The sequence below is a fragment of the Scyliorhinus canicula genome, chromosome 2, assembly GCF_902713615.1.
Source record: "Scyliorhinus canicula chromosome 2, sScyCan1.1, whole genome shotgun sequence".
Lineage (NCBI taxonomy): Eukaryota > Metazoa > Chordata > Chondrichthyes > Carcharhiniformes > Scyliorhinidae > Scyliorhinus > Scyliorhinus canicula.
The window spans coordinates 271,054,717-271,074,580 of NC_052147.1; the positions used below are offsets into that span (position 1 = coordinate 271,054,717).

A 19,864-nucleotide genomic window follows, 5' to 3' on the forward strand; every position below is an offset into this window, starting at 1 on the left:
ATTCCTGTACCGGCCTCTCCGAATAGGTGCCGGAATGTGACGACTAGTTCACAGTAACTTCATTAAAGCCTACTTGTGACAATAAGCGACTACTATAGGGCAGCACGGTGGTGCAGTGGATAGCACTGGTGCCTCACGGCGCCGAGGTCCCAGGTTCGATCCCGGCTTTGGGTCACTGTCGTGTGGAGTTTGCACATTCTCCCCGTGTTTGCATGGGTTTCGCCCCCACAACCCAAAATATGTGCAGGCTAGGTGGATTGGCCACGCTAAATTGCTCCTTAATTGGAAAAAATGAATTGGGTACTTTAAAGTTATAAAAAAAATAAGCCATTATTATTATTATTATTATTGCTTTATTGTTCTCAAACTAGTGAATGCCTGGCACATCTTTACTACATAGTTGAAATGATCTTGAATCTACAAAGAGAATACACAGCCTTGTCAGAGAAACCCCTCTCAAGCTCAGAAGGAAGAAATGTGAAAGCTTAGAAGTGAAAGCATGAACTCCTGAAAGACTTTAACGGAAAACCATCATCAGTGTTTCAGAGTCCTCTATCCTTTCTTTATCATCATCAGTCTCATTTATTCTTCCCTCTCCATCGTTGTGTGTGTATGTGTGTGCATGGTAGTTACGTTAAATTTACAAACCTGGGGCGGGATTCTCCCAGCCTCCGCTTCAAAATCACAATCGGCGCGGGTGCGGGGAATGCCCACAATCGGGTCTGACGCCAAGACACGACTCTCCGACGTCCGGAATATCGCTGCCAGTTGCGCGCGCATGATCGCGCGGCGCCTGAAAGAGGCCCCCGTGGCGATTCTCTGCGGTCGACCGGCCAAGTTCCCGCCGAATCCCGCCGACGTGGTTCCCGTATGGTCTCACCCGGCGGGAGATTAGCATCGCAGCTGCGGGGGCCATCCTGGTAGGGGGGCAGAGGGATCAGACTCCTGGGGGGGGGGGGGGGGGGGGGCCTCCACAATGGCCAGGCAGGCGAATGGGGGCAACCGATTGGCGGGTATGCGCACTCCGGGGGAGGGCCTGTCTTCTTCCACGACGGGCCGCTGTAGGGCTCCACCATGTTGCGCGGGTGCCGACGCGAAACCGGGCATCGTGCGTTTGGAGGACCCGTGTCCGGCCGCCGCACGAACGTGTGGCCGGGAGTACTCGGGCCTGTATCGGCAGCAGGAGCAGCGTTAAGCACTTCGGTGTCATGCTGGCTCCCTGTGGGTTGCAGAATCGCTGGGCCAAGTGATGCCAGCGCAAAACACTCTGGTGTTTACGCCAGCGTCAACACTTTTCATCGATTTTGGAGAATCCCGGCCCTGGGGCGGGATTCTCTCCTACCTGGTGGGGCAGGGAATCCTGGCAGGATGGAACGGCATGAACCACACCGGCATCAGGCCGCCCCAAAGGTGTGGAATCCTCAGCACCTTCAGGGGCCAGGCCCACCCCAGAGTAGTTTGCGCCCCGCCGGCCGGTGGGAAAGGAGCTTGGGGCCACGCCAGCTGGCGCCGAAGGGCCTCCGCAAGCCGGCGTGAGTCGGCGCATGCGTGGGAGCGCCAGCGTGTGCTCGCGTCATCCCGCCGCAGCGCAGAGGGATTCGCCTCCGCACCGGGAATGGCGGAGGACCACAGCCTCCGGTGCGGAAGGATAGAGTGCCCCCACGGCACAGACCCACTCGCAGATCAGTGGGCCCCGATCGCGGGCCAGGCCACCGTGGGAGCACCTTCCGGGGCATGATCCCCCGCGCCCCCCCAAGAACCCCGGAGGCCGCCTGCGCTGCCAGCTCCCGCCGGTAAGGAACCTACTCTAATTTACGCCAGCGAGACTGGCAGAGAACGGGCCGGACTTCAGCCCATCGCGGGCCAGAGAATTCGGGCGAACCCGGGGCCATTGAGTCGCACCTGTCCCCGCCATTCTCCGAGGCGGGCGGCACGATTCACGCCGGGGGAATTTTTGGGGGGGCGTTAGAATTTGGAGGATGGTGGGGGCGGGATTCATGCCGACCCCCGGCGATTCTCCGACACGGTGGGGGGTCAGAGAATCCCGCCCCAGTTTCTGCAAGACCATTTTTAGACAGCCCATGTTCGCAGACGGCATGGAATTTTGCACAGAGTGCTGCACCGCCAAATTTTCTCTCCAGATGTTCTGGCACTGTGCAGAAAATCTGGAGGTGTGGTTTTTGCCATCACGCTAGTGGGCGGAGCCCGATACAGCCCCACTCCACAATTGGCCTGCCCCAGTACTGCGCCCTGGAAGGGTGACACTGGCAGATGGGTGGCACTGTTGGGTTGATACTGCAGGGGCCGGTGCCAGGGTGGCACTGTCTGATCTGAACTGCCAGGGGACAGTGTCAGGTTGCCTCTGACCGGGCTATACTTACCTTTGCATCCCTGGCAGGTTCCCCTTGACCTCTTCCTGATTTGCAAAACCAGGTGTAAATCTCGCTGACTCAATGTCACGTCAGCGAGGGGGGAATTCTTTATGTCCGCGGGCGGGGGGGGGGGGGGCACATACAGCACGGAAGCCCTTTACATGCATTTAAATTTATTAAAATGTATTTAAATGGGCGAGCAGCTCGTTACATCACCAGGGAGAGGAGGGGAAAATCGGAACAAGATCCTACCATTGGGATTCTCGTTTGCAGTCTTGCCATTTTTGCCCCAGGCAAGCGCCAACAGAAAATCCCAGCCACTGACCCAAAAAGCAAAGAAAAGTACAGCACAGGAACAGGCCCTTCGGCCCACCAAGCTTGCGCCAACCACGCTGACCCTCTAAACTAAAATCTTCTACACTTCCGGGGTCTGTATCCCTCTATTCACATCCTGTTCATGTATTTGTCAAGATGTGGAGACTTGTATGGAAATGGGTAAAGTACATGGAGCTGCATGCTATTAATTCACAAACTCAAAACTCTGATCATCATTGTCTGATTCTGACATGGGACATGGCTCTGGATGGTGGAGAGTCACCCCCTAAAACTCTCCCATGTAGTCAACAAGATGACTGAAAGCCAACAGATTACTTGTCTATGTGGACATTACAATCAAACTCCATTCCATTCTTGACAATCTGTCTGTGTGTGCTTTTAATATGCTGTTATAAGGTAATTGGACTTTATTTTACCATCAAGAAGTCAAAAGTGCGAGGAGTGTCCTCTCCGTTGCCCCCATTGTGGATACCCAATATAGTTACTCCATAAAATTACATACAATTTACAGTAAATCGGAGAATCGCCGGGAGGGGCGTGAAACCCGCCCCCAACGTCTCTCAAAGTCTCCGGCACCAGAGACTCGGAGGGGGCGGGAATCAAGCTTGCACCCCCCCCCCCCCCCCCCCCCCCCCCAGGATTCTCCGGCCCGTAATGGGCTGAAGTCCCGCTGCTGTCATGCCGGTCCCACCAGCGTGAATCAAAATACCTCCCTTACCGGCGGGACTGGCGGCGCGGGCGTGCTCCGGGGGGGGGGGGGGGGAAGAGGGGGGGAGAGAGGGGGGAGGGGGGGGAGGGGGGGGGAGAGGGGGGGGAGAGGGGGGGAGGGGGGGGGAGGGGGGGGAGAGGGGGGGGAGAGGGGGGGGGTGCCCCCACGGTGGCCTGGCCCGCGATCGGGGCCCACCGATCGGCCGGCGGGCCTGTGCCATGGGGGCACTCTTTTCCTTCCGCGTTGGCCATAGCCTTCACGATGGCCGACACGGAAGTGACCTTCTCCCCAGCGCATGCGCGGGGATGGCATCAGCAGCCGCTGACGCTCCGGCGCATGCGCCAACTTCCGCCGGCTGACGAAGTCCCTTCGGCCCGGTTGTCGTGGCGCCAAAGGCCTTTCCCGCCGGCCGGCGGGGCACCAACCACTCCGGCGCGGGCAGAGCCCCTCAAGGTTAGGGCTTGGCCCCTAAAGATGTGGAGAAATCCGCACCTTTAGGGTGGCCCGATGCCGGAGTGGTTCACGCCACTCCATCCCGCTGGGACGCCCCGCCGGGTAGGGGAGAATCCAGCCCCATATTCTTGTTCCAAATTGAACTGTCTCCTCCCAGCCTACCAAATCATATCTGATCAGCATGGTTTTTTTATTCACTCCTCCTTTATGTTCTTATTTAGGTTCCCCTTAAATGCAGATATGTTAGTTGCCTCAACCTCTCCATGTAGAATCATAGAATCCCAACATTGCAGAAGGAGGCCATTCAGCTCATCGAGTCTGTACTGACCCTACAAAAGGGCACACTACTGAGACCCAAGCCCAAATCCTATTCCCGTAACCCTACCTCACCTTTTGGACACTAAGGGGCAATTTTAGCATGGCCAATCCACCTGATCTGCACATTTCTTTTTCAATTGTGGGAGGAAACCAGAGCACCCGGAGGAAACCCACGCAGACACGGAGAGAACGTGAAAACTCCACACAGAGGGTCACCCAAGGCCGTAATTGAGCCCAGGTCTCTGGTGCTGTGAGGCAGCAGTGCTAACCACTGTGCAACCCCCTGTAATGACTGTTTCCACATTTTCACCAGTCTCTGGGTAAAGAAGCTGTGGGCAGCATAGTGATTAGCACTGTGGCTTCACAGCGCCAGGGTGTCAGGATCGATTTTCCGGCTTGGCTCACTGTCTGTACAGAGTCTGCAAGTTCTCCTCAAGTCTCCGTGGGTTTCCTCCGGGTGCTCCGGTTTCCTACCACACGTCACGAAAGATGTGGGGCGCGATTCTCCGCAAATGCGGCGAGTCGTAAAGGCTGCCGTGAAACTGGCTGTGTTTCACGGCAGCCCCCTTCTGGGACCCGATTCTCCCCCCCGGGCGGGGCTAGCAGCGCGGCCCCATGAAGCACGGCATCGCGGGCTTAGCGACCGTTGCTAAGTCCGCACGCCAGCGTCGCGGCGGCTGACGCCACGATGATGTCAGCCGCGCATGCGCGGGTTGGACGGCTCCAACCCGCGCATGTGCGGATGACGTCATCACGCAGATGCGTCAAACCCGCGCATGCGCGGGCCATCATGCCCCTCAGCCGCCCCGTGGACTGATCCTGCGGGGTGGCGGAGGAACAAATAGCGTGCGGGTATCGGACCCGCTGCCCGCGATCGGTTCCCACCGATCGCAGACCCATGCCACCCTTGCCGTGCCAATCGGTGCCATGGTTGTCCGGGATGGCACTTTGCGGCCGTTTTCACGAACGGTGAGAGCAGGTGTGATTGTGTTCGTGAAAACGGCCGTAAAGGCCTGGGAACTCGGCCCATCGACCTGGGGAGAATTGCTGTTCGCCGTAAAAAACGGCGAGCAGCGATTCGTGTCGTGGGGCGGCCGTAGGGGGGGGGAGAATAGCGGGAGGGCGGGAAAAATGTCGGGAAGGCCCTCCCGCTATTCTCCGACCCGTCGTGGGCAGCGGAGAATCGCGCCCGTGCTGTTAGGTAATTTGGACATTCTGAATTCTCCCACTGTGTACCCGAACTGGCGACGGAATGTGGCGACTCCGGGATTTTCTCAGTAACTTCATTGCAGTGCTAATGTAAGCATACTTGTGACAATAATAAAGATTATTATAAAAGCTCCTCCTGAATTCCTTTATTCGATATCGAAGCGATCATTTTGTTTTTATTTATGGCCCCTATTATTGTGACAAAACTTGGAAACATCTCTCTAAATGACCAGCTTCCCTTCTCTGAAGGTCATTTAGCACACACTGAGAATCGAACATTGTTCTGCATGGCTCAGTTGCTTTTGGGGAAAAGTGAAGGTACCGACTGAGTCCTCTGAGGAACTCTAAGATATATAATTTGTATGAGTATCAAAAGCTTAATGAAGCAAATTAGCCATGCAAACTGTAGTGTAACGTTACGCTATATGGAACACATTTTGTTTAAATCCAAGTAAATCATTTTGAAAGGAATACATTCAAAGTGGCAAATGAGTTTGCAGTGCAAAATACAATCTCTGCAGATATTAACATCATATGAACAAATAATCGCTGTTTCCAGCTATTTCTAACAGCCTATTTATGCAGTGTGCCTTCTGAATGCAATCACATCTCGATGAAGAAAGTTTAGGAACTGGATGCAATATTTATATCCGTGCTCGAAATGAGATGGTTTTCTCAAAAGGACCTGAAGGCTGAACAATTCTGAGGTCAGATAAAATTGTGTTCAATGGTAGGAAATTACATGGCCGCCTCACCCAGTTTGTAAGTTTTTGATTGATGAGGTGTCCATCATCACGTTCTGATGCAGTCTCAACAAAGGCATCAATGTGAAGACAGTTTGTTATTAGGTTTGTGAATCTAATGTCTGCTGCTGTAATGAATGTTGTTGTCACAGCGTTCACGCCAGGCAAAGCCGTCTGTGCTAATGCCAGTTTTGATGTCAATGCAGAAGGCAAACTGTCATGTGCGCACACGCGCGACGCCGAAGAATTGGGGTCAATTGACAAATATTGACAAACGCTTGCTTATGTTGACATGTGCAAACAGGGCAACAAGTTGTGTACTCCTTAAGTATGGGATGCCCCAACACATCAGTATGGACACCATCAGCAAGCAAGGTCAAGTAAACAGTTTGTTGGATCGACATTTGCTGATGCTCGCAATTTCTTTTTAAACAAAATTAACACAAATGTTTGATTGGGACAAACATCTTAATGACATGTCCGATATAATCTCAAGCAGAGTGCAGCTTTGCATCGAAATGTTCTCTGCACTTCAACAACAGTAATTCATTGGTGATAGCTCGGGTTGCCAACCCAACAGGATTGACCTGGAGTCCCCCTGAATTGAAGATGAATCTCCAGGACCTTACTGCTAGCAAACAAAACCAGAATCGCAGAACAATACTGCACAGAAGAGGCCCTTCCGCCCATCGAGTCTGCGCCAACGCATGAAAAACACATGACCTGCCTTTCTAATCCCATTTTCCAGCACTTGGCCCATAGCCTTGAATATTACGACGTTCCCAGTGCCCATCCAGGTACATTTTAATGGGCGTGAGACATCCTGCCTCTACCACCCTCCCAGACAGTGCGTCCCAGACCGTCACCATCATCTAGGTAAAAACGCTTTTCCTCAAATCCCACTGTTGCTCGTTCTGGGTGAGTGTGCTTAACACTCAATTTGGCTCTGTTTCTTTACTTAGCTCTGGAGTCGCCAGGTATCGTTAAGATACCGCCACAAGTTCAAGGTGAAGTTCAAAGCAATAAAACCATACACCAATTAGTAAGTTCAAACAACTGAGTTTATTATAATACAATTATAATAACTACCCATGCACACGCTAAAAGGATTAAACTAGTCCTACCGCTAAATAAACTAATACTTATCTCGAAGGAATTGCCGGGTCAGGGAACAAGGCCTCTTGCTCTGCTCTGGTCTGCAGACTTCAGGTTGGTATAAGTTGAAAGGGGTCAGGAGTGTCTATTTCTGGTAGCGATCGTTGGGAGACACTTACTTGCTGGCGGCTGCTGTCCGAACCTCTCGCTCTCTCCTTCAGGGTCTTCTTGGCAAAAGCTGGTCGAGGTGCTGGTCCACGGAGAAGTGCTGGTCAAAGAGAGAGGAGGGCTAGACGAGAAGACTGAACCATGTGTGGGACCTGTCTTTTATAGGTCCCAGGGATCCGCGCCCCTTTGGGCGGACTACCTTACCTGCTTGGAATCGATTGGGTCTCTTCCCAATCGATATGTTTGAATCCCCCCAATACTGAGGCTGTTCCTTAGCTACTGGGCGGGCTTTCAGGCTCTTTGTTTTCGAACCCTGCTGGTGCCTGGGTGTCTGGTATCCTTTACAATGTTGCAGTTACTTCCCCATTTGTGTCCATTGTCTCTGGAATCGTTCCATTAACTAATTATCCCGGAGATTGCCTCATTAGTATGCGGAATGTTCGTTTCGGTGCTGTCTGCTTTCTCAGCAGACAGAATCTACACCTGCTTGGTGCAGCCTGCTGGTGCTGCAAACATTGTCCATTTTATCCTATATGCTTTGCGTTCCTCCATTTTGTATTTAGGGAATGGCCAACTTCGATGGCTACACCACCTAACCCTCCTGCCCCTCACCTTGAACTTGTGTCCCCTCGTAACTAACCCTTCAACTAACGGGAAACACTTTTCCCTATCCAACCTCTCCATGCCCCTAATAATCTTGTACACCTTGATCAGGTCACCCCTCTATTTTGTCCGCTCCAACAAGAACACCGTAGAGAAAAAACACCGGGCAATCAAAAATAATTGGTGCTTTTTAAATTCATTTGAATACTTTATTAAATATATTAAGAAAAACAGTGACTGAATCATCCAATCGGTCAATGGATTCACCACCGGGATAGAAATGAAGGGAGACCAATGATGAGTGTGTGCAGCGGGGTGGGGCTGGGAGGGGTGCATTTGGAGACAGGAGGTCATGTTATCAACAAGAACAGGGGCCTACAGGAATTGGCAATCTGATTTGGTTGCAGGAGAACTTTGTGCCATCTTGGGAGGTGGTGTAGAAATGCAAATTGTTCTTTTGTTGGTAAACTAACTCCAACTTGTGGCAGCACGTAGCATAGTGGTCCGCACAATTTCTTCACATCTGCAGGGTCCCAGGTTCGATTCCCGGCTTGGGTCACTGTCTGTGCGGAAACTGCATGTTCTCCCCGTGCCTGCGTGGCTTTCCTCCGGGTGCTCCGGTTTCCTCCCACAGTCCAAAGATATTCAGGTGGATTGGCCATGCTAAATTGCACTTAATGTTGCGGGGGGGGGGGTTACTGGGTTATGGGGATAGGGTGGAGGTGTAAGCTTGGGTAGGGTGCTCTTTCCAAGAGCCAGTGCAGACTTGATGGGCCGAGTGGCCTCCTTCTGCACTGTAAATTCTTTGATTCTATGATTCATTAAGGATGCCACCTTCGAGAAAAATGATTTGGACATTAAGGCAATGGAAGTGCTGCTGACGATGTGCACAATCTATGAAATATTTCACTGCAGTCTTCAATCATCTATTGAGGAAAATATTCTACAATCTTCTCTGGCTTTCAGAGACAATTTTTGAGCATAAAAACAAAACCTTCCTAAATTTACCTTGGAATAACAGTGCGGTGGTGGGTGGAGATAAATCATGCTAGAGACTGGGGGCAAATTAAAACAGGAAAGGATGGGGATCAAACAGTCCCCCGCCAACCCAAAGGTCTTGCCCAACTCCTCAAAACTTGCAAATCACCCTCCCAGAAACAGATTCTTCATTCCCTTAATCCCCCTGTCTTACCATCCCAACAGCCTTACATCCATCCTCCCTGGTTTGAACCCATGATTCCCCCTGATCGGCATTCCCCTAACCCAGCTCCCAAGCTAAAAAGCTGCCAAAACTACTTCCAGATCTTCTCTCTTCATAACTTAAATAACCTTCTGAAGAGCAACTAGCAATGGGCAATAAATACTGGCCGAACCAGCGATGCCCACATACCATAAATGAATTTTTAAAAATATTTTAAATATTCCATTCCAGGCAAGATTCTGGTGAATCTTCTCTGCATCCCCTTCACTGCAATCACATCCTCCCTCTAATGTGGCGACCAGAATTGCACACAGTACTCTAGCTGTGGCTTCATCAAAGTTCTATACAACTTCAACATGACTTCCCTGCTTTTGTAATCTGTGCCTTGATTGATAAAGGCAAGTGTCCCATATGCTTTTTCACATCCCTATTAACCTGCCCTTCCACCTTCAGAGATCTATAGACAAACACACAAAGGTCTCTCTGTTCTTCGGAACTTCCCAGTGACAAGCTGTTCTTTTTCTACGTCCTTGTCACATTACTCGTTCCCAAGTCTATCTCCTCACACTTTTCAGGGTTAAATTCTCTGCCACTTGTCTGCCCATTTGACCATCCCGTCTACATCTTCCTGTAACCCAAAACACTCAACCTCACTGTTAACCACCCAGCCAATCTTTGTGTCATCCGCAAACTTACTGATCCTACCTCCCACATAGTCATCTGTGTGGTTATATAAATGACGGAATAATAGGGGACCCGGCACAGATACCTGTGATTCACATTGGACACTGGATTCCAGTCACTAAAGCAGCCAGCTGTCATCCCCCTCTGGCTCCCACAACTGAGCCAATTTTGAATGAGGGGAATTCCCAGAGGAATTTGGAAGGAAAGTGGAAAGAAGCTCAGCATAATGCTTGGTGGATGATAGGGAGTCGGTCCTGAAAGCTGGGAGTGGTGCTTGAATGGGGAGTGAGATAGAAGAAGTCAAGTACAGTTCTTAACATTGGATAGTCAGATACTTTTTCCCAGGGAAGAGGGGTCAATTACTAGGGGCCATAGATTTATGGAGTGATGGGCAAGGTTCAGAGGAGATGCACGAGGTAAGTTTTTTACACAGAGGGTAGTGGGTGCCTGGAACTCGCTGCCGGAGGAGGTGGTGGAAGCAGGGACGATAGTGACATTTAAGGGGCATCTTAAGAAATACATGAATAGGATGGGAATAGAGGGATACGGACCCTGGAAGTACAGAAGATTTAAGTTTAGATGGGCAGCATGGTCGGCGCAGGTTTGGAGGGCCGAAGGGCCTGTTCCTGTGCTTTACTTTTCTTTGTTCTTTGGTTGGTGTGGTGGTGGTGGTGGGTTGGGGGGGGGGGGGGGGGATTCGGGTTAGCTGCTAAAGGAAGATGGATGTGAGAAGGGAGAAAGGGATGAAAGTGCTTGCAGGAGCTTAGTCTGAGGAAAGTGCTGAGTGAATCGAATGCTAAGGTGAGAAAAATGAGGTTTGAGTGTGAAGTGATAGCATTGGGAGCTGGGTGGAAAAATAAAGTCAGGTTGTATTGAGCGGTGGAGACAGAGAGAAGTGTGACCTGGAAGAGTGGAAGGGACCTTTGACAAAAAATAAGCTTGTTGGATCTCTGTGCTGTGTGTAGGGTCTCAATGCAGGAAGTGTTTCTACAAACTTGCAGGAGCGAACACAAGGATGTGGTGACCAAATTGATCTGTTGAAATTCTAATTATTACTTTGCTTTTCTTAGATTAAAGTATATATTGATTGTCAAGTATAGAAACGCTCGAGATTAATCATGGTGATTCATTTTTTAATGTAAGACTTCATCATTTAAGTGAAGGAAAATGTCCCGAGTTCCTCATTAATTCCAGCAACATTTCTGCTCCCCTTTTCATGTCCGTGCATCAGAGGGCTGATTGTACCAAGGGCTGGTAAAAATGTCAGTGCTGTGGCTTGAATCATTTCAGTGTGGTGAGGGGTCTTGCCTGATGCCTAGTTGGCAGGCTCTGGATAGGCATGGGGACAGTGGGGTGAGCTGGATGGGGGCATCAGTTTAAGATGCGAGAGAAGCATTGAAATGCTATGATGCAGAAAGAGGCCATTCAACCCACGGTGTAATTTGGACATTCCAAATTCTCCCTCTGTGTACCCGAACAGGCGTCGGAGTGTGGCGACTAGGGGCTTTTCACAGTAACTTCATTGCAGTGTTAATGCAAGCTATTGTGACAATAAAGGTTATTTCGGGACTTGTGACAATATTGTGACAATAAAGATTATTTTGGGACTTGTGGGGCAATCCAGGTGTCTTTTTAAATGCGTTGAGCATTTCAGCTTCCAACACAACTTTGACAGTGAATTCCAAACACCCATCACTCTGTGGATGGAAAGGATTTTCCTCATGTCCCCTCCAATCATTCTACCATCACCTTAAATCTATGCTCCTGATAATTGACCGCTCGACTTGGTGAAACTAGTCTTCCCTGTCTACCCTATCTAGGCTCCTCATAATTTTGTTCAAATCAATTAGGTGCCACTTAATAAATAAAAGCAAATTACTGCGGATGCTGGAATCTGAAACGAAAGAGAAAATACTGGAAAATCTCATCAGGTCTGGCAGCATCTGTAGGGAGAGAAAAGAACTAACGTTTCGAGTCCAACGACTCATTGTCAAAGCTTAATAGGTATCACTTAACCTCCTCCATTGTGAGGTGAAGAACTGTAGGACTATCGATTCTCTCCTCATTGTTGCAATTTTCAAGCCCTGCCAACGTCTTGTAAATCTACTCTGCACTCTTTCCAGTGCAATTATCTCCTTCCTGTAATGTGGTAACCAGAACTGTACGCAAAACATTGGGCGGAATTCTCCGCTCCTCACGCCGGGTCGGAGAATCGCGGGAGGTCCGCTCTCGCACCTCCCGCGATTCTCCAACCCCCCACCCACCAAAATGGCGTCTTGCGTTTTGCGACAGGCCGCTCGGAAGATCGCGAGCTCTTGATTCTCAAGTCCCCCGGCACGGCCCTCCTAGCCCCCCGGCGGGGAGAGAATAGGGGGCCAGGAGAGGCCTCCGACGCCGTTGTGAACCTCTCCGGGTTTCACGATGGCGTCGGGCCTTTGGGAGAATTCCGCCCATTAGCTGTGGTCTAACCAGTCTGTTGGCGCAGTTCCGCCATTACATCTCTTTTTTTGTCTTCAATTATTCACTCAATATCGGAAAATGTTCTCTATCTTTTTTGACCACCTGTTCTGCCACCTTCAGAGACTGTGGATATGTACTCCAAGCTCTCTCATGTCCTCAGCCATCTCAATATTTCCCTGTTTTATTGAGAATTCCCTTGCTTTGCCTTCCCTCCCCAAATGCATTACCTCACATTTTTTGCAGTTTGTATTCCATTTACACTTCCCTGTCCATTCAATGAATATGGGGCTGGTTTAGCACACAGGGCTAAATCGCTGGCTTTTAAAGTAGACCAAGGCAGGCCAGCAGCACGTTTCAATTCCCGTACCAGCCTCCCTGAACAGACGCCGGAATGTGGCGACTAGGGGCTTTTCACAGTAACTTCATTGAAGCCTACTTGTGACAATAAGGAATTTTCATTTCATTTCAGGGACACCATGCTGGAGTTGACAGCTAGCCTCTTCACTGTCAACTACATGGCCAATTTTTGTGTTGTCTGCAAATTTTCCAATTATGACTCCTGCATTTAAGCCTAAATCATTAATGTATACGACAAACAGTCAGGGCCCCAGGACGGAGCCCTGTGGAACAAAACTGGAAGCTGTTTTCCATTCACAAAAATATCTATTGCCCATTACCCCGTTTCCTGTCATTGAGTCATTTTGGATCCAACCTGCCACCTCCTCCTGTCTCCCATGAGATCTCACTTTTCTGTCCAATCCGCCAAGTGGGACCTTGTCAAATTTCTAACTGAAATCTAGATATACAGCATCCACTTGCACTACTCTCATCAATCCTCAATGTTACTTAAAAAATTATATTAAGTTGTTGAGACACAATCTACCCCTGACAAAAACATGCCAACTATCCCTGAACAATCCATTTCTTTCTAAGTGATAGTTTATCCTGTCTCTGAGAATTATATCCACTACTTTTCCCAGACTGACCGGCCCATAGCTCTCTGTCCTATCCCTCGTGTTTGTGGCCAAACACACTTTCTCTGGGAAATAAAGGGGGAAAGGGCACACGCAGTTCCCATGCTTGTGTGTATCCTTCCAATTAACGGCACGAGTTTGTTGCACCGAAAGAGTTGAACCCGGTAACTGATTCCCTGTCGGGAGGGAACCCCACGTACCCTCCGTTTCTAATTTCCATTTTTATTTCACCCCTGTACTTTCTGTACTCATCTAGGTTATCTATAGTATTAAGTCTTTCGTGACTGTCTTAAGATTTCTTTTCATGTGTTATCTTGGCCTATATGCATCTGGATAACCGGGGAACTCTAGATTTAGCAGTATCATTCTTTTTCTTTGTGGACCCTCCAGGTGGTGAGGTTCTCAGGTATCTGCTGCTCTTGTCCTTCTAGATGGTAGTGGTCATGAGTTTGAAAGGTGTTGTCCAAGGAACCTTGGGAGTTATTGTAGTGCATCTTGTAGATGGTACACGTGGGCTGCCGCTGTTCGTTGGTGGTGGAGGGTTTGAATGTGGAAGGGGGAGTAATCAAGCGGGCTGCTTTGTCCTGGATGGTGTCGAGTGTCTTGAGTGCTGTTGGAGCTGCACTCATCCAGGCAAGTGGAGTGTATTCCATTACACCCCTGACTTGTGCCTTGTAAATGGTAGACAAGCTTTGGGGGGGTCAGGGGGTGAGTTACTCATTGTAGGATTCCTAGTCTTTGACGTGCCATGGTAGCCACAGTATTAATGTGGCTAGTCCAGTTCAGTTTAGGCACCTGACTCTCTGTGATGTGGAGATGCCGGCATTGGACTGGAGTCAGCACTGTAAGAAGTCTTACAACACCAGGTTAAAGTCCAACAGGTTTGTTCCGAATCACTAGCTTTCGTAGCACAGCTCCTTCCTCAGGTCTTTAACCTGGTGATTCTCCATGGCATTGGTGGAAAAGCACACCAGCGCGAAACACGTTTGGAACAAGGTAGCGTGGAGATGTCGCGACTCACCTGGACGTTACCCAGGATGGAGGTGACGGCAAGCCTGTGCCCCAAAACACCGCAGTAGTGACTGGTGGCAGCATCTGCATGTTTATATTCCAGGTTCGGTGTCCTGGAGAAGGTCAATCTTCTGGCCTCAGGGTATTCCCAAAGATCCATCTTCATTTTCAGGAGGTCCACCCATCTCCTTCAATAATGAGTCAGTGATGTTGGACACCTTTTCAATATGGTGCCCAGATAGGATGACGGACCACGTGTCATCCAGGCCTGTCCCGCCATGGAATATGGCACAAAACATCGCGTTGTGTAATTAATGACATTGGACTGGAATATCCAGCGTGTTTTCCCACTGGCATCCACAACAAGAAACATTCCACATTCTGGCCCTGCCATGGAACATCATCCCCAGATAGTAAACTTCTGGCCATCGTTTCAGATCACAACAACTTAATCTAAATAAAATCATCCTCCATTCGTTTTTTGTCAATTGCCTTCTGCCAATAGGAACAATTTCTCTTTATCTACTCCATCAAAACTCCTCACAGTCTTACGTTTTATTCTCCAATAATTATACAATTGAAGGAATATTGGGTACATCCACAGTGAAGTTCCATCGTCCTGCATTGTAATTGGGTTAGTCCCAGCGCCGGCTCTAGGGTTGCTGGCGCCCCGGGCAAGCTGAACTTCGGCGCCCTTGAGGGGGGGGGGGGCGGACCCGAGGGGGGGGCGGACCCGAGGGGGGGGCCCGAGAGGGGGCGGACACGTGGGGGGTGGACCCGAAGGGGGGGCGGACTCGAGGGCGGGGGGGCGGACCCGAGGGCGGGGCGGACACGCCGGGGAGCGGACCCGAAGGGGGGGCGGACCCGAGGGCGGGGCGGGGGGGCGGTCCCGAGGGCGAGGAGGGGGGGCGGACCCGATGGGGGGCGGGGGGGGGGACTGAGCGGAGGGGGCGGACCGAGCCGGGCGGGCCGCCCTGGGGGCGGGCCGCCACCGCGCATTCGCTGGTTGGCACCGGCCCAACTGCGCATGCGCGGGACCCGAGTCTTTGGCGCCCCCGAGCACATGGCGCCCCGGGCGACTGCCCGAGTTGCCGGTGCCTTGAGCCGGCCCTGGTTAGTCCCAAGGCCTTTCTCTAGTTATTAGGTTACTTTGGGCTGCAATGACTTTTTTTTTGCCTGCTTATGAATTTCACACACAGTTTTTCTGTGTAATATCCAATTTATTGCCTATTTGTCCAAGGTTATGGCCATTTTATGCTTTTGGTTGGCAAATGCTGAGCTGTGTCTGTCTTAACTGCATTTCACATATGGGAATGCTACAACCAGCAAGTACAGAGCTTCACCCCATCAGCTTTAACCAAAATTGATGTCAAGCACCAGAGATGACAAGATATTATGCCAACCCATTGTGCTATTCAATTTCTCAATGGTGGGATTCCACGATTTAATTGACCTTGACAATGCATAGAGGTGGTTTCACAGATTAGCATAGAACTTTGCAAATTGCTAAGTTCTTACAGAAATGGTTTTGGGTGATTTCTCAGCCACTAAAACTAACGGACAGGAATTTATAAGCTGGAACATTGCAGTCTACGCATTCCTGATATGTACTTTAATATTGCAAAGCTCTGAGCCGGATGTATTAATTTATCAAATCTATCCCTTGTAATCTTAAAATAACAGTCATTTTCCTGGACCTATTTTTGTGAAATTTATGTGCAAGTAATTCTACTGATTCAAGTAAGTGGACATTAGAGCGAAGATTGGATACATTAAATTACAGAAAATTACATGGAATTTACAGCACAGGCATAGGTTGTTCAGTGTTTATGATGATGCTTTTTTACCACATGAACCTCCTCATACCTTTCTTGATCTTAACCTTCTGGGCGAGATTCTCCCATTTGCAAACATGGGGTGGGATTCCCCGATCCTGGGGCTAAGTGTTGGCTTCGTCGTAAACGGCGGAGTATTTTACGACGGCGTCATCTGGCCCCTAGGATCAGAGATCCTGTGCCGCACAGGGGGCCAGGACGGCACTGGAGAGCCTCTTGCTGCTCCAGCTGCAGAAAGGGGCCGGCGCGAGTTTGCGCATGCGCGTGGGTTGCTTTCTCTGCGCCGGCCCCCCGGGAAACATGGCGAAGCCCGACAGGGGCTCAGCGCGGAGGGATACGCCCGCTCACCTATTGGCTGGCCCCGATTGCGGGCCAGACCACATTGGAGGACCCCCCCCCTCCCGGAGTCGGATCGCCTCTCCCCCACACCAGGATGGCACCCCGCAGCATGAACGCTGAGGACCCGCCGGGTGGGGCCAGACGCGATCGGCGCCGGCGCGACTCGGTCGAACTCGGCAGGCGTGCAGCCCGTCGAGCGTGGAGAATCGCCGGAGTGGCTGCGTTGAGCTGGAGAATCGGGGACCAGGATTGGAGAGGCATCACAAAATTCACGCCCGCCCCCGCTGATTCTTCGACCCGGCGCGGGGATCCCGCCCTAAGTTCTCAAGCCAACGGGAAAATTGGAGTAATTCCCACTGGCGCGAGGAGCTGAAAAGGTGAAATTCAGTTCATGCAAATGGGCAGTCACAGTGCTCACGTGAATCTTTCCGGATTCTCGGTTCCCCAGGCAACTGATACCCAGGGTTTGGGATTCTCCTTGATGAACTGGAGCAGGTTTTATAATGCTCCCTCAGCACAGACTGTCATTACAGCCAAGAGGATGGCTGCAAGAAGAGCCTCTTCAAAATTCCTGGATGTGGACATCGCGAGGATGCTGGACACTGTGGAGTAGAGGAGGGACATCCTACTTCCCAGGGTGGGCTGAAGGCACCAAGCCATGTCATGTCCCAAACCTGGGATGAGGTGGCGGAGGCCGTTAGATCCTAACGAGGAGGACTGGCCTGCAATACCACTCAACGAGTTACCTCTTTTGAACTGCATGGGTGAGTACCCACCTGTATGCCTCTGGCTACCTGGCACCTAAGGTTGGAGGAGAGAGGGGGAAAAGTGGGTCATTGGGCATTCTGTGCTTTGTTAGACATGGGAAGGGTGAAACTTCAATATCATTCCTTTCAAAACTCGCAATATTTATTTCTGATGAGCACCAATTCCATTGCATCATCGCATATGCCAATCTTTTAGCTTTTCCTTGCAATTCTTACTGGAATTTACCCATAGAATGTAAAGTAAAAGGCTACCACTTCCTCCCCACCATCGCACCACAGGCATTAGCTGACCCATAGGGCAGGATTCTCCAGGCCCTCAGCTCCGTGTTGCCCGGCAGCGCGCCGTCCACTGACGGTTGGATTCTCTCCTCCCGCCGCTTGTCAGTGGGATTTCCCATAGAAGCCAACCCATGTTTCTGGGGATCCCGAGGGATGGGGTGCTCTGTCAACGGGAACAGAGAGTCCCAATGACCGGAGAATTCGGCCATAATGTTACGTTTTTTAGGTTTAGTAAAACACTGAATAGACACAAAACACTTCAATGGGCATCTGTATTTATCTGTATTGGTGAATGTAATTTGAAAACTTACAAATTTGGTTGGCACCATGGAGGTGGACAATACACTAAACCTACCGCCATTGGACAGTGAATGGATCTCAAAGGGCACACAACATGGTTGTAATGTGGAACTTGTTCCCACAAGGAACAGTTGAGGCAATTGTTAAGTCTGTTTACATGATGTGGGCACCGCTAGCAAGACCAGTATTTGTTGCCCATCCTTAATTGCCCTTAACTGAATGGTTTGCCTGAGTATTTTATAGGGCAGTTAAGGGGCAACCACGTACACTGTGGGTCTGGAGTCAGAAATAGTTCAGACTCGGTAAGGATGGCAGATTTCCTTCCTCTAATGGACGTTTCGTGATCAAGAAAATCCAAGAGGTGGGATTTACCAACCAACCCGCCACGTGGCTTTCGGCAGCGGAGGGGTCCCGCAACAGGATTTCTGGTCCCGTCATTATCAACGGAATTTGCCGTTGAGTGTACACACCGTCGTCGGGAAACCTGTGCGCCATCGGTGGGACCGGAATATCCCACCAGAATGAACAACCGGTAAATTCCGACCAGGAATTCACCAATACCGCAAACTAACTTTTTAAAAATTTGTGATAATTAGTCTGAGCCTCTGGGGGCATTTAAGTACATGAGAGATACAGCGATTGCAGGATATGTTGATAAGGTGCGATGGAATAAGCTGGGAGGTATCGCATAAATGAGTGTAAAAGGCTAAATACGAGCTGTTAGTTGACACTATTTGAATACAAGTAGCAACAAAAATACACAGCAGCTACTGAACAGAAGATGTTGACATGCGGCTCAAATGTTACAACTGAGTCACTCAGCAACTGTTCAAACTCCTCCATCAATAAAAGCACGCAAAACGCTTTGACAATGGGAGAAACAATCAGAATTAAATCCCTATTTAAATCGAACTTTGTCTCTCCACATGCCTGTGCATCAAAATATCGAGGGAGCATGCTGATTGTGTTTTTCTTTCCTCTTCCTTTGCATCTGTTTCATTAACAGAGAATTGCAGAATCCCCACAGAATCACACGAGCAAGTAAAACAATATTTGCCAGTGTTCAAAGTCCCTGCAGTCTTGCTATGTTCAGACACAAATATATTTTCAGTCCATCAGAATATCAGAATGCAAGAGAGACTGTCTCTGTGTGAGATTAATACATTGGAACGTCCGATTAGCCCTTCCATAATTTTGTGTCCCGTGTTTGTAACAAAAGGTGCTGGCTTAAAATAACAGTTTAGAGGTGAGTTTATTAACATTGGAAAGAAGGAACATGGATTGACATGGTACTTTTCACAGTCTCGCGCTGCCCTCAGCTTTTTTTCCTCGCCAATAAAGCACTTGTTTGAAGTGCAATCACTGTTGTGCTGTAGGGAATACAATAGGTAATTTGTACCCAGCCACATACAAACATAGGAATTGGGAACAGGAGAAGGCCACTCAGCCCCTTGAGCCTGCTCCACCATTTAATATGAACATGGCTGATCTGATTGCTCTCAGAGAAAGTAATATTGGCCACACCATCTGCTTTAGTGGTGGTGGTTCAGGGATGGGTTCTGACCATTCCTGGGTAGGGGTTGGGGGAGGGGGGGTGAAATCTGTCAGACAAATTGTATTAGAATCATAGAGTAGTATCCCTACAGTGCAGAAGGAGGCTGTTCGGCCCATCAGGTCTGCACCGACCCACCTCATAAACTGTACTGTTGGAAATGCCATCATTCGGATCAAGGCCCCATCTCTGCCCTCAGGAAATTGAAAGGATTCCAGGCCAGTACTCTGAACAAGAGCTGAGGAGAGCTTGGGTGGCACATTGGTTAGCACTGCTGCTTCACAGCTCCAGTGTTCCCGGTTCGATCCCCGGCTTGGGTCACTCTCTGTGAGGAGTCTGCATGTTCTCCCCGAGTCTGGGTGGGTTTCCTCCTGGTGCTCCGGTTTCCTCTCACAGTCCAAAAATATGCAGATTAGGTGGATTGGCCATGATAAATTGCCTTTAGTGTCCAAAAAG

The 19,864-nt window shown here is 50.1% G+C and overlaps 1 protein-coding gene across 1 annotated transcript in view; it reads left to right on the forward strand.

Annotated features, from left to right (window-relative positions):
* Positions 1-19,864, forward strand: part of LOC119962140 (contactin-associated protein-like 5) — a 1,413,266-nt gene that overhangs the window by 285,132 nt on the left and 1,108,270 nt on the right. The gene's annotated exons all lie outside the window — the stretch shown is intronic.